Source organism: Fukomys damarensis, unplaced genomic scaffold, assembly GCF_012274545.1.
Source record: "Fukomys damarensis isolate Sample0158 unplaced genomic scaffold, DMR_v1.0_HiC HiC_scaffold_2, whole genome shotgun sequence".
Classification (NCBI taxonomy): Eukaryota; Metazoa; Chordata; class Mammalia; order Rodentia; family Bathyergidae; genus Fukomys; species Fukomys damarensis.
In genome coordinates, this window is record NW_022900914.1 from 59,991,429 (window position 1) to 60,002,298 (window position 10,870).

The following is a 10,870-nucleotide window of genomic DNA, read 5'->3' on the forward strand; positions in this document are numbered from 1 at the left end:
CCCCCCCCAGTACAAGCAGACAGTGGCCATGTGACTTCCAAGGTCCCTCCTGGCTAGGCAGTGTCCCTCTGGGCCCCCAGGCTGCCTGTCCTGCTTGCCTACTCGAATTCTGGGCTCTGATTAGAAGCCCCCCCCCCCCATGGTACAGCCACACAGAGCCTAAAGGCCACATTGTTCCGGCCACAAGGGCTGTAATTCTCCTGAGAGGTTAGCTTTTGAGCCAGAGTATTACTGGAAGGACCAAAGACCTTCCAGAGTTTTTAAATAAATCAAAAACAACAAAGGAATTGCAAACAGTTTGGTGCTCATCCTTCAAATCTGGACAAAATTCACTTCCCCAGAGCCTGTGGACCTAAACCTCCATAGCCCATTGACCTCCAGGCCCGTCCCCTCACCCTCATGGTTACTTATGTTCCTCTCTGTCTTTCCAGCTCAGTTTGTACACTCCTAGCAGGCAGCAGCATGGCTGGCTTGTGTCCCCAGGCACACGAGTGTCTCCTGATCTGTCTGTGCCCTGGTGAGGGGCTATAGGGCGAGCCCATAGTGTCCTGCCCACCGCACCCCATCCCTGGGGTGTCCTGCACAGCACAGCAGAGGTTCAGGTAAGGGATCACAGGGTGGGCGCAGCAACATCCACAGAGCATGGAGATTGTCACAGGTGCTAGGGGCTCTCAGCCCTGTCACTCACTGCTGGGCGACATAGCTCAAATTATTTCCACTCTCAGCCTCAGTTTCTCCCTTTGCAAAATCAGCAGTTGGAAGAGAGGCTATCAAAGCCTGTTCACTTCTAGCTCACTGGATAGTATCTTCCCACTCAACACCAGGCTGAGTTAAAAATCCAGGACCTTTCTACTGTAAATTCACCATTTTAAGCCTGCTTAGCCAAGCATCCCCCACACGGGAAGGAAAAGTCATTCCATCTGCTTTTCTCTCTCAGCTCTCGGCTGGCCTGTCCCCTCCCAGGGCTGTGCCCTTCCTCTTGGCTTTCCCTGCATCAGAGGCTCATTTCCTCCTCCAGCCTGAGCAGGGGTCCAGGGAGTCTGCACCTATCCCTGCTTGTCCACAGCTTCCTTGGAGCCAGGGCCTTGGCGAGCACCACTGCTGTTGATGAGACCTAATTAGCGCAGGGATCCGCTTTCCTGGCCCTGGTAAGAGGCACCCACCCGGGAGCTCAAGGACACAGGGCGCCCCATTGTTCCTTGGAGCCACACAGCTGCCTGCTGCAGCTGCTCACAGTCCTGTCAGCTGCTGCCCTCTTGTTCCTCTGTGCTCAGGGTCCTTTCCATGTCCCCAGTGAAGGGCTTGTCCAAGTGCCACCCTCAACAATTGGGGTCCTTCCCCAGAACTGCATCTCCCGGCATTGTCCTTCAGGATGCCCATCTGCCAAGCCTGGGCTCAGTTCCTATTTCTCCTCAGACATTTGACATGGCCTATGCCCTCTCCCCAAGGTCCTCCCTTCACTTGGCTCTGGGAGCCCATCTCTGCTTTGCCTCTGATGCTTCTGGGTTCTTCTGGTTGCTTCTCCCCAGCCCCTTTGCTTGTGAGCATGTGCTGGGTTCTCTGTGGTCCTCTGTCCTCACTTACTCAGGGTGTCATGCCCTTTGGACTCTGATGACATCCAAATTCCTATCTGTAGCCCAGACCTGGCTAGAAACTACTTCACATGAAGCCAAGTCCTTAGAGTGACCTCCAAGGCCCTAAGCCACCTGCTCCTTGTACCTCCCTGACCTTATCACCTGCTACTCTCCTCTGTGTGCTCTTGTTCTGTGTGTTCTTTGATATACCAGATCCTGTCTGCCTCTAAGTCTTGCTGTTGGCTGTTCCCCAAATTTCCCCATGGTTTATACACTCATCTTCAGTTCTTTGACTAGATGCCACCTTCTCCTCAACGCCTTTGCTGATCACTCTATTTTAAGCCACACCCCACACACTTACCTCACCTTTCTATCTCTCCTGGTTTATCTTCTCCATAGTATTTATCACCAAGGAATATGCTGTATTGTAAATAACTTGATCAGTGCTTCTTTCTACAAGGTGAACTTGATGGGAGCAGGGATTTATGTTGGTTTTGTTCACCTCTATCCCTAGTATCCACACAGTTCCTGGCCAGAGTAACTGATGGACAAATACTCAATGAGCGTGTGCTTTAGTAAATACCTTGTATGTGCATCTTTATGTTCTGGTGTTGTTTTGCTTCTGTAGAGCCTGGAAGGAAGGTTGTACTGTCAAATGTACCTGTAGAGTTTTTTTTAAATTTTAACAAACAATTCCAGATTACTTTCCCAAGAGGTTATAGAAATTCACACCCATTTCCTTGCCTGTGCTGAATGTTATCACTCTTGAATTTTTGTCAGTCTTCTGGGAGAGGGGGGTATCTCATTGTTTTAATTTTCACTTTCTTGGCTAACAGAGAACATGTTTCATGTTTATTGACCACTTGAATTTCTATTTCTATGAATGGTCTTTTTCATAATCTTTGCCCATTTTTGGTTTTTCAAGAATTGGCGAGGACTAACCTTTTCTAATGAGTTTATAGGAAGGAATTAGCATTTTCAAAAATAGCATCTTGGGTAATTCTGGCACTTAAGGCAACTTCCAGTGCTATGGCACTAGTATAAGGACCCCCTTGATTTGCTACTGCCTGATGGGTTTTGGAATGAAAGATGCTTTAAAGATTTTTTTTTCTTTTTGGTTCTTTGTATTTCCTACAATAAAATTGTGTTACTCTATTTTTAAAGCATATAAAAAAACCATAGGAAAATCCTTATGCTGTAATACCAAGTGGAAAAAGTATTTACAATGAACGTGTACCTTCTGATTACAATTATTGCAGTCTAGCAGTAAACTGGCCAAAAGAAGAAGGATGGGATTGTGGGTAATTTTTTTTCTTACCCTGAGAGGCAGCCAGGTGGGGGAAGAGGAGATGAGAGTGAACCCGAGGTGAAGAAGAATGAGCAGCTGGAATGATGGCACTTGAACCACACGCTATCCTTCTGTGCCCTGACAGACATCACTGATTGACCGGTAGCTCCTCTCAGCTTTAGTCTTTTCAGTCCAGGGAGCTGCTTCTACTCACAGAACCAAGCTGGCAGTTGAGATAAAACCAGCTACCATCCCGGCCTGAGCAGGAGGCCATGAAGGCAGCATGAGCCTCAACTAAGGCCTCTACGGCCTCTCTGATGGCTTTCAGGGATGCACTGGGGCAGCAGTTCATGGCTGCCCCTGCCCAGCCGTGCCGGGGTGGGGGTGGGCAATGTCATTAGACATCTTTTAAATCTGCACTACGAGGCTGGGCGTCACTTTCTGGAATCTTTTCCTCTTGAAACTTAAGGATTATCGGAAGCAGAAACACAGTCCTCAGCCTGGATTCTTGGCCTATGCCTTTGCCCAGACCCTCATACATCCCTTTGACCACCACCTTGCCGCCCCTCTGCTTTTTTGGGGGATAGACTCTGTAGGATTTGAATCCTCTCATGATTCCCAGCATGACCTCTTCCCCCACCTGTGGTCCCAGCTGTGATCTCAAGGCCCGCTGCGGTGTCCCTGTCACATCCTGAGTGCTTAACCAGTCCTCAGAGCTGACTTCACCAGCAAGACTCACTGCACTCTGCTGGGAATGCCCACTGCCCTCCTCTCCTAGGCCAACTTGGGGGAGTGGACTGCTTAGAAAAAGGAGGAAGAAATACTTTTATGGCTTTTTCTGTTCTTGGAAAATAGTAAATGAGAGAAGAAAATGACACTGAAATATTTGGAGAGATCACCAGTAATTTAAATGTGTGGAGATGACCATAGTTATTGATTGTGCTGGTGACTGCCCTCCCGGTTACCTCTGGGCCTCCACTTCCATTGAGATGTTGCATGTAAATTGTCACTAACAGGATAACAGTGTGGTTCAGCCTGCATTTTTCAACTCCGCCATATGCTGTAAGCATCTTAAAGCTCACCAATGATGAAAAACATGTTTCCACTCCTAGAAGGTAAACTATATTTCACAGGATTTTCTGTCTCCTTTTTTTCTTCCTAGCAGATCTGCAGTTTTGCTTCTTGTGAGGCACAAATTTAATTCACTCCCCATTTCTCTGCCACAGGAAAGTAGTTTTAGCTGGGTGTACAGCCAGTACCTTAAAGGCCACATGACCTTGTTCCTCATGGCGCTGTGTGTGGCTGTGCAACCGAGTTCCACTCTGGGGGGCAGAGGAGCAGGTCTGTGTACAACTCCCTGGATGTACCTTATGCTGCATTTATATACATCCATAAAGTCTTGCTATTCCTTCTTTCATTAAGGTGCAGCCTTAGTTCCCCTCGAGTGCAGGTGGTCCTTAGTGACTTGCTCTGAATGGATAAAATGTGGTACAAGTCATGACGTTTGGGTTTAGCACAGCAGAAGCAGGTGGCTTCCTCCCTGATCTGCCTCTGAGTCCTGCACTGTGGGAAGGGCCAGTTGTTTCTTCCTTCCCTCCTTCTTCCCTCCCTCCCTCCCTCCCTTCCTTCCTTCCTTCTCCTTTGAGACAGGACCTCACCATGTAGCCCAGGTTGTCCTTGAACCTGCAATTCTCCTGCCTCACCTTTCCAGAGGGCTGGGAAAAAAGTGTGTGCCAGCAGACCTAGCTGTGCTTATTGTTTAAAGGGACAAAGTTTTGGGGTGATATGTTATGTCACAAGACAGCTGATACGTGCTCATAAAGGAGGCTGGCCTTCCCTTCCCCTCTACCCCGTCTCTGGAGGGAAGGTGCATGTATTGTACCATCTTGGGTCTTGCTGATGGGGGCAACATGCTAGGGACAGAGGAGTAAGAGCAGAAACAGAGCCTGGGCCTTTGATGGCTTGCAGCAGAGGCAGCATAGTAACTCCACCTCCAATATGGGAGAGGAATAGACATCTACATTAATTAAGCCAGCACTGCCCCACCAATAGAAATGGTTTATAGGTGTGTGAAACCACCAATGGCCTCTGTCCTGGGACCAGTTACCTCTGCACACAAGGAGCCTGCTGTAGACTGTGCCTGTTCCCCTATTCATACACTGAAAACAAACCCCAGTGTGACAATGTTAGAAGGGTGGAGTGCCCTTGAATGGGATTAGTGCCCTCATGAAAGGTGAAGGGAACAAGGGTCCACTCTTCGACCATCTGGGGACCCAGCAAGGAGGTGCCACAAACTAGGAAGCTGACTTCACCAGACTCCAAATCTGCTGGTGCCTTGTGCTTGGATTTCCCAGCCTCCAGGACTGTGAGAATACATTTCAGCTATGGAACTGTTTTAGCAGTATGACCAGATGAAGACACAGCTGTATTCTTTTATCCCAGTGACAATTGTTATCATTTTCTCTGTGTGCTGAGATGGCAATAAAATTCGGGACGCTTTGGGTCTCTGCCGCAGCAGCCAGATTTTCTCCTAACAAATACACTCTCCAGAGCGAGGTGTGGTTTAGTATATTTACTTTCCTTAATCAGGCCAAGGCATAGTCATGCTCTGTGGGGTGTGTCAGAGCGCAGGTGAGGCTGGCAGGTGTGACAGGTGGTCAGGCTTTCCCTGGTCCCAGAGGTCCCAGGTGCTGGTGGTCGAGCACCCTGCCCCCAGCCTCAGAGAGCCACTCCCCTCTCCCTGTGTCCCCATCTCCTTCCCATGAGCTGCGTCCATATCCTGATCTTCACTCTCTTCTCAGCCTCCAACCTCTTCCATTCCAGAACCGAGTTGAGGTGGATGCACCCCACCTTCCTATATGCTGCTTAGTAATGTCATCATTCCCTGATAACATTCACGGGTCACACACCAGGTACACCCAAGCCTCCGTTAGACAGAATGCTGTTAGCAGGGATGGGACTGGGACTTTCTTGGCTTTATTCACTTGGGACAGCAGAGTCTCAATTTTAATAGCTACAGACAAAATATTTGTATCCCCCTAAAATTCCTATACTGACGTCCTGATTACCAGTGTGATGCTACTCAATGGTGGAGGTTTGGAAGCAAGATTAGGTCATAAGGGTGGCGCCCTTCTGAATGGGGTCTGTGCCCTTTTGAAAGGGACCCCAGACAGCTCTGCTGCTCCTTTCCACCGTGTGAGAACAGAACTAGAAGAGGGAAGCCTCTAACCCCTAAGGGGGCCCTCACCAGATCCTGACCATGCTGATCTCTGACTTCTAGCCGCCAGAGCTGTGAGAAATATATTGCTGCTGCTTGTAAACTGTTTGAGGTTCCCACATCCATATCTTAGCTGAAGGCCACCTCCCCTTTGCTTAAACTCAGGACTCTATGAAGTCAGAAGGATTTGTGTTGGGGTGAATGATGCTGCACTGGTGTGAGGAACATATATGTCCAAGATGGTGCTTCTGCAGGCACAGACTTCAATCTGTGTGACTATAATAACCATGTTACAGTGACATCTGACAGGACCCCCTGGTGGGACCCCAAGCAGCATAGCCAGGAGGTGACACTGGCTTGGACTCGGTGCTCCTTTTCCTGCAACCCCTGCTCCACCTCCAGCCCTGTGCTCCTGACTCTTCCTCCACTTCTGAGCTTAGAATCTGCTGTTTTCTTAGTTCAGGTTTCTTGGTTTCAAACTAGTTTTAGTATCTCAGTAAAATAGACAAGATTTTATCATTTCACCCTCTTTTGAGTTGTATTTCAATGGATTAAGTACATTCATAGCATAGGGCAAACATCACCATCTATTTCCAGTATTTTTATGATCCCCCCGAACTGAAATTCAGAACCCATTAAACAATTGCTCCCCATCCATTGTCCCTGTCCCTGGTAGCTTTTTTCTTCTTTCTCTGTGACTTTGCTTCCTTCGGGTACCTCGTCTAAGTAGAATCACACAGTCCTTGTTCTTTTGTTACTTGCTTGTTTCGTTCACCTAGAGCCCTCAAGGTCCTCCCACCTGTGGCATGCGTTAGTCTCCTTCCTCTCGGCTGAGTGTTAAGCTTCTGATTCAGTGGATTTTCATCAAGGCTTGATGCCCCCTGTACACTCTGCAGGATTCCCACAGATGGTTATTAAACCTGGAACCAACTTCTCTCTTTCTTGCATCTTTGCTCTCAGGATCATCTACACCATGTCTGTCTGACATCTGGTAGCGCTGGGCAGGCTGTTCCCTTCCACTCTCTGGGAGGAAGAGAGGGGCTCCCAGTTGGGGGTCTCCACCGAAAGCAGATGCTCATGGAACAGCACTCATGGGAACACCGTGGCACACCCTTCTCTTTGGTGACTCAGGGGCTCCCCCACGACATGCCATTCCTGTGTTCTGTAAGCTTTGTTCACATCGAGCATCGATTTGTTTCTTTCTAACATAATTTCACATTTCTTATTTGACTTAATTCAAACTCTGTGATGGAGGCTCAATGTCAGTCACTCTTTTAACTCTAGGCAAGCTGAGACCCAAGGAGGTGACAGGTCCTGCTTCCCCAGGGATCAGTGACAAGCAGGGACTGAGAACCAGGGCACTCAGGTCCAGGATTCCCTTGTCTTAACCTGAGGGCATCTTCAAGGTGGAGAAGGCTTCAGGATCTTCCCTTTTTCATTGTCCTTCCTCTTCCTGCCTTGAAGAGGACAGAAGGAGTGACCAGATGTAGAACACACAGGCAAATGAGAGGATGAGCATAGCCCTGTCCTCAGCTGTGGCTCACCTGGCCTGCTTTTGAGTTGAGCTGAGGGATGAGTCTGGTTCCCTTAAGAGGCTTGGGTGGGAAGGAGACAAAACAGGAGACTCCAGGGTAAAGCCATAGAGCTGGAAGGAAGGTGCCAGAAACCACAGCCATTTGAGGACATGAGATTCACACCTGGGAGCTCCCTGCAGCCCCTTCCTGAGCTGAGTGGTTGCAGGGTCCTGGGACAACTACTACTTGGGGTCAGGGGTTTTGGTAGCAGAGTAGGCTCAGATAGGGCCATCTAACATCTATGGCTGGTCTCCTTTTATGGTGAGTGATCACCAGCCAAGATTCTTGAGAACTCAGGAAGATCAAGTGAAAATGCCTTGTGTAGTACACTCACCAGCAAAATATCCAGCTTGGGGGCTGTATCAGGATGGGCTGAGTCATGCTGTGATTATGTGAAGTACTGTGATCATGGCTTTGTGATATTGTGAAATATGTATTTGTTCTTCCTCCTGTTTTCTGGCACACAGCGTCTATAGCCCCTGGAATCTTTGGAGTGGTAAACGTCTTTTATTTGCTAGTGAGATGACTAACAGCATCTGGGTTGGGAACTGGTCACCAGAAAGACTCATGTAGGCGCAGACAGTTGGGACTTTCAGCTTTATCTCTCAACTTCTGGGGAGGGGTGGATTTTGAAGATGGAATTGATCACCAGTGCCAGTGAAGTGATAAATCATGGCTGTAATGAAGCCCCCATGAAATCCACAAGGATAGGGTTAGAGAGCTTCCGGATAGCAGGACACAGCAGTTCCAGAGGATGGCATGCCTAGATTGGACACAGGACCTCTCTGTGTCCCTCCCATGTGCCCTGCCCTGTACACCTCTTGCATCTGGCTGTTCATCATACTCTTTGTATTATCCTCTATAACAAGTGGGTTAATGTAGATAAAATGTTTTCCTGAGTTCTGTGAGCCATTCTAAGAAGTTATTCAAACCTGACAGAGTGCCACGGGAACCTTGATGTAGTCTCAGTCAGAAGACAGGTGAAACAACCCAGATCTTGAGCTTGGTACTAAAGTTTGGGGGCAGTCTTGGGACTGATCCCTCCCCATGTGGGAGCTGGCGCTACTTCTGGGTGCATGGTGTCAGTATGGAAAAGAACTGAATTGAATGTTTGGGGAAAGCTCCCCCACCAGATGTCAGAAGTATTGTGGCAAGTGGTTTGTGAGAACAAGAAAAACACTTTGGTTTTTGCCTAGCCTAAAAAGGCATTAAAAGTGTAATGCCTTCAACCCAAGTGTCTTGCCTACTTCTTGTTCATTTGAAATGTCCATTCTGAGTCCATGGGGGGCTCTGCTCCATCCCCAGCTCTGGGACTCAGGCTGATGGATCAGCCACCATCACTAAGTTAATGGTTGCCATTACACAGAGAAAGGAGACTTCTGGAGTGTCTCACGGTGTCATTTAAATGCTCCAGTTTGTAAAAGACACACACAATTTCTGCTCACAACTATTGGCCAGAGCCAGTCGCATGGTCCTGCCCATCCACAGAGCAGCCAGGAGTGTGATCCTGCTAGGGGCCTGGAAAACAGAGTGGGGGTGTTTGGTAAGCAGCACTCATGAGGAACATGGTAACTCTGGAGAAGCCTCCTAATTTTCCTTACTTCATAGAAGGTAAAAACTGGGTGTGGTCAAAACACTTCACAGAATCCCCATAGGCCAAAAAAAAAAAAAGAAAAAAATCTGAATTAACATTATACACAAATGAATTCCAAATGGATCATGGACTTAAATGGGCTTAAATGCAAGACTATATAGCTAAGCACAAAATAAAATTTTGGGAAGCTCTTGGTGACAAAAAAATAAGCCCCCAAAGGAATTCTTGATAACCTGGACCTCACTAAGATGGAAAGCTTCCACTCTGCAAAAGACTCTGCTAAAGAGGGCCTGGGCAAGAGTAGTGAGACCTCCCCATGTGTGTCTTTGAATCTTCCTGTGAATCTATAATTATTATAATTATTTCAAAATAAGACAACAAAAAAATTCCTTCAGCCACACATAAAGGAAAATGCTTTGAGGATCATATTGCACATGGGTGTCCACATATTTAAGCACTAAAATCACTCCTAGTTCTACAGGATGCTTCCATTCCGCTGTGCCGGACACCCACATGGGCGGAGGGGCCAGCAGGTCCCACTGTCCAGAGTGTCACTGAGAAAGATCACTGCTTCTTTTCTGGTTTTCATAGAACCACAGTTTTTCATCAGAAACACTTGGGGCTAGGAAATTTTGGAGGTGGGTTTTACTTAAAGGAGGATTAGGAAACTCATATAATGTTAGGGCTCTTGTTATACAACCTCCCTTGCTCCCTCCAACAGGGTCTTGGGCAACCTCTACCATTAAACAGATCACTATTAATATTCATTATTGCAGTGTACAATTATTCCTATTGAGGAGGATAAAGACAAACTAAAATGTCTTGTGAGGCTTCAAGTCATCAGGTGAGTACGACTTAGGTCAGATTTAGCACCAAACATCCCACACGAGTTCATACACACACAAGGCTGATTGCAGAGCTCCTGGAATCAAAGTTGGGTCGCGCTGTGGGTGGAGTGTGCCCCTGAACATGTCTACGGCGGCTCCACCATGAGCCCCAGGCCCTGTCTGACCTGTTGGGTTTGCAGGGGCCCCAGGTCTCAGGGTGTGAGCTGCCGTGAAGACCCATGACCGATCCCAGACAGAAGTGTGCTCCTGGCTGCCACACGACCCAGCCCCTTGTCCAGCCTGGCCCACCATCTTCGAGGCCTTGAAACCCGGGCTTCCCTGCACTGGCTGGTGGTGCAGGTCCGGGACCCGGCCGAGCCTGCCTGACCTGCACAGAGTAGGCACACCTTGTTGCAGCCTCGGTTGCTGCTAACCTCAGACTCCAAGATGCTGGAGGTGGAGCCCCAGATCAGTCACAGGTCCGTGACTCCATGCCCAGAGAGGGTAGTATGTTGCAGACTTGCATAGCTGGTCAGGAAACCCTGACTGATTTCAGGCAGGGAGGATGGCGCTGGAGCATACTTAAAACTCAGGGACAAGAAGCCTCCAGTCCCAGAGAAGCCATCTGGCCTGGCCTCCCGTCCACAGGGAGCGCCCACCCCCACCGCAATGGAGCAGGAGAGGTTCCCAGGCTCAGCGGGAAGAAAGGGGTCACGCAGTCACGCCTCGCCTCTCCCCATGCGTGCACCGGGTCCCCGCGGTTGGCTCGGCGGCAGCAGGGCCAGCTGGAGCGGCT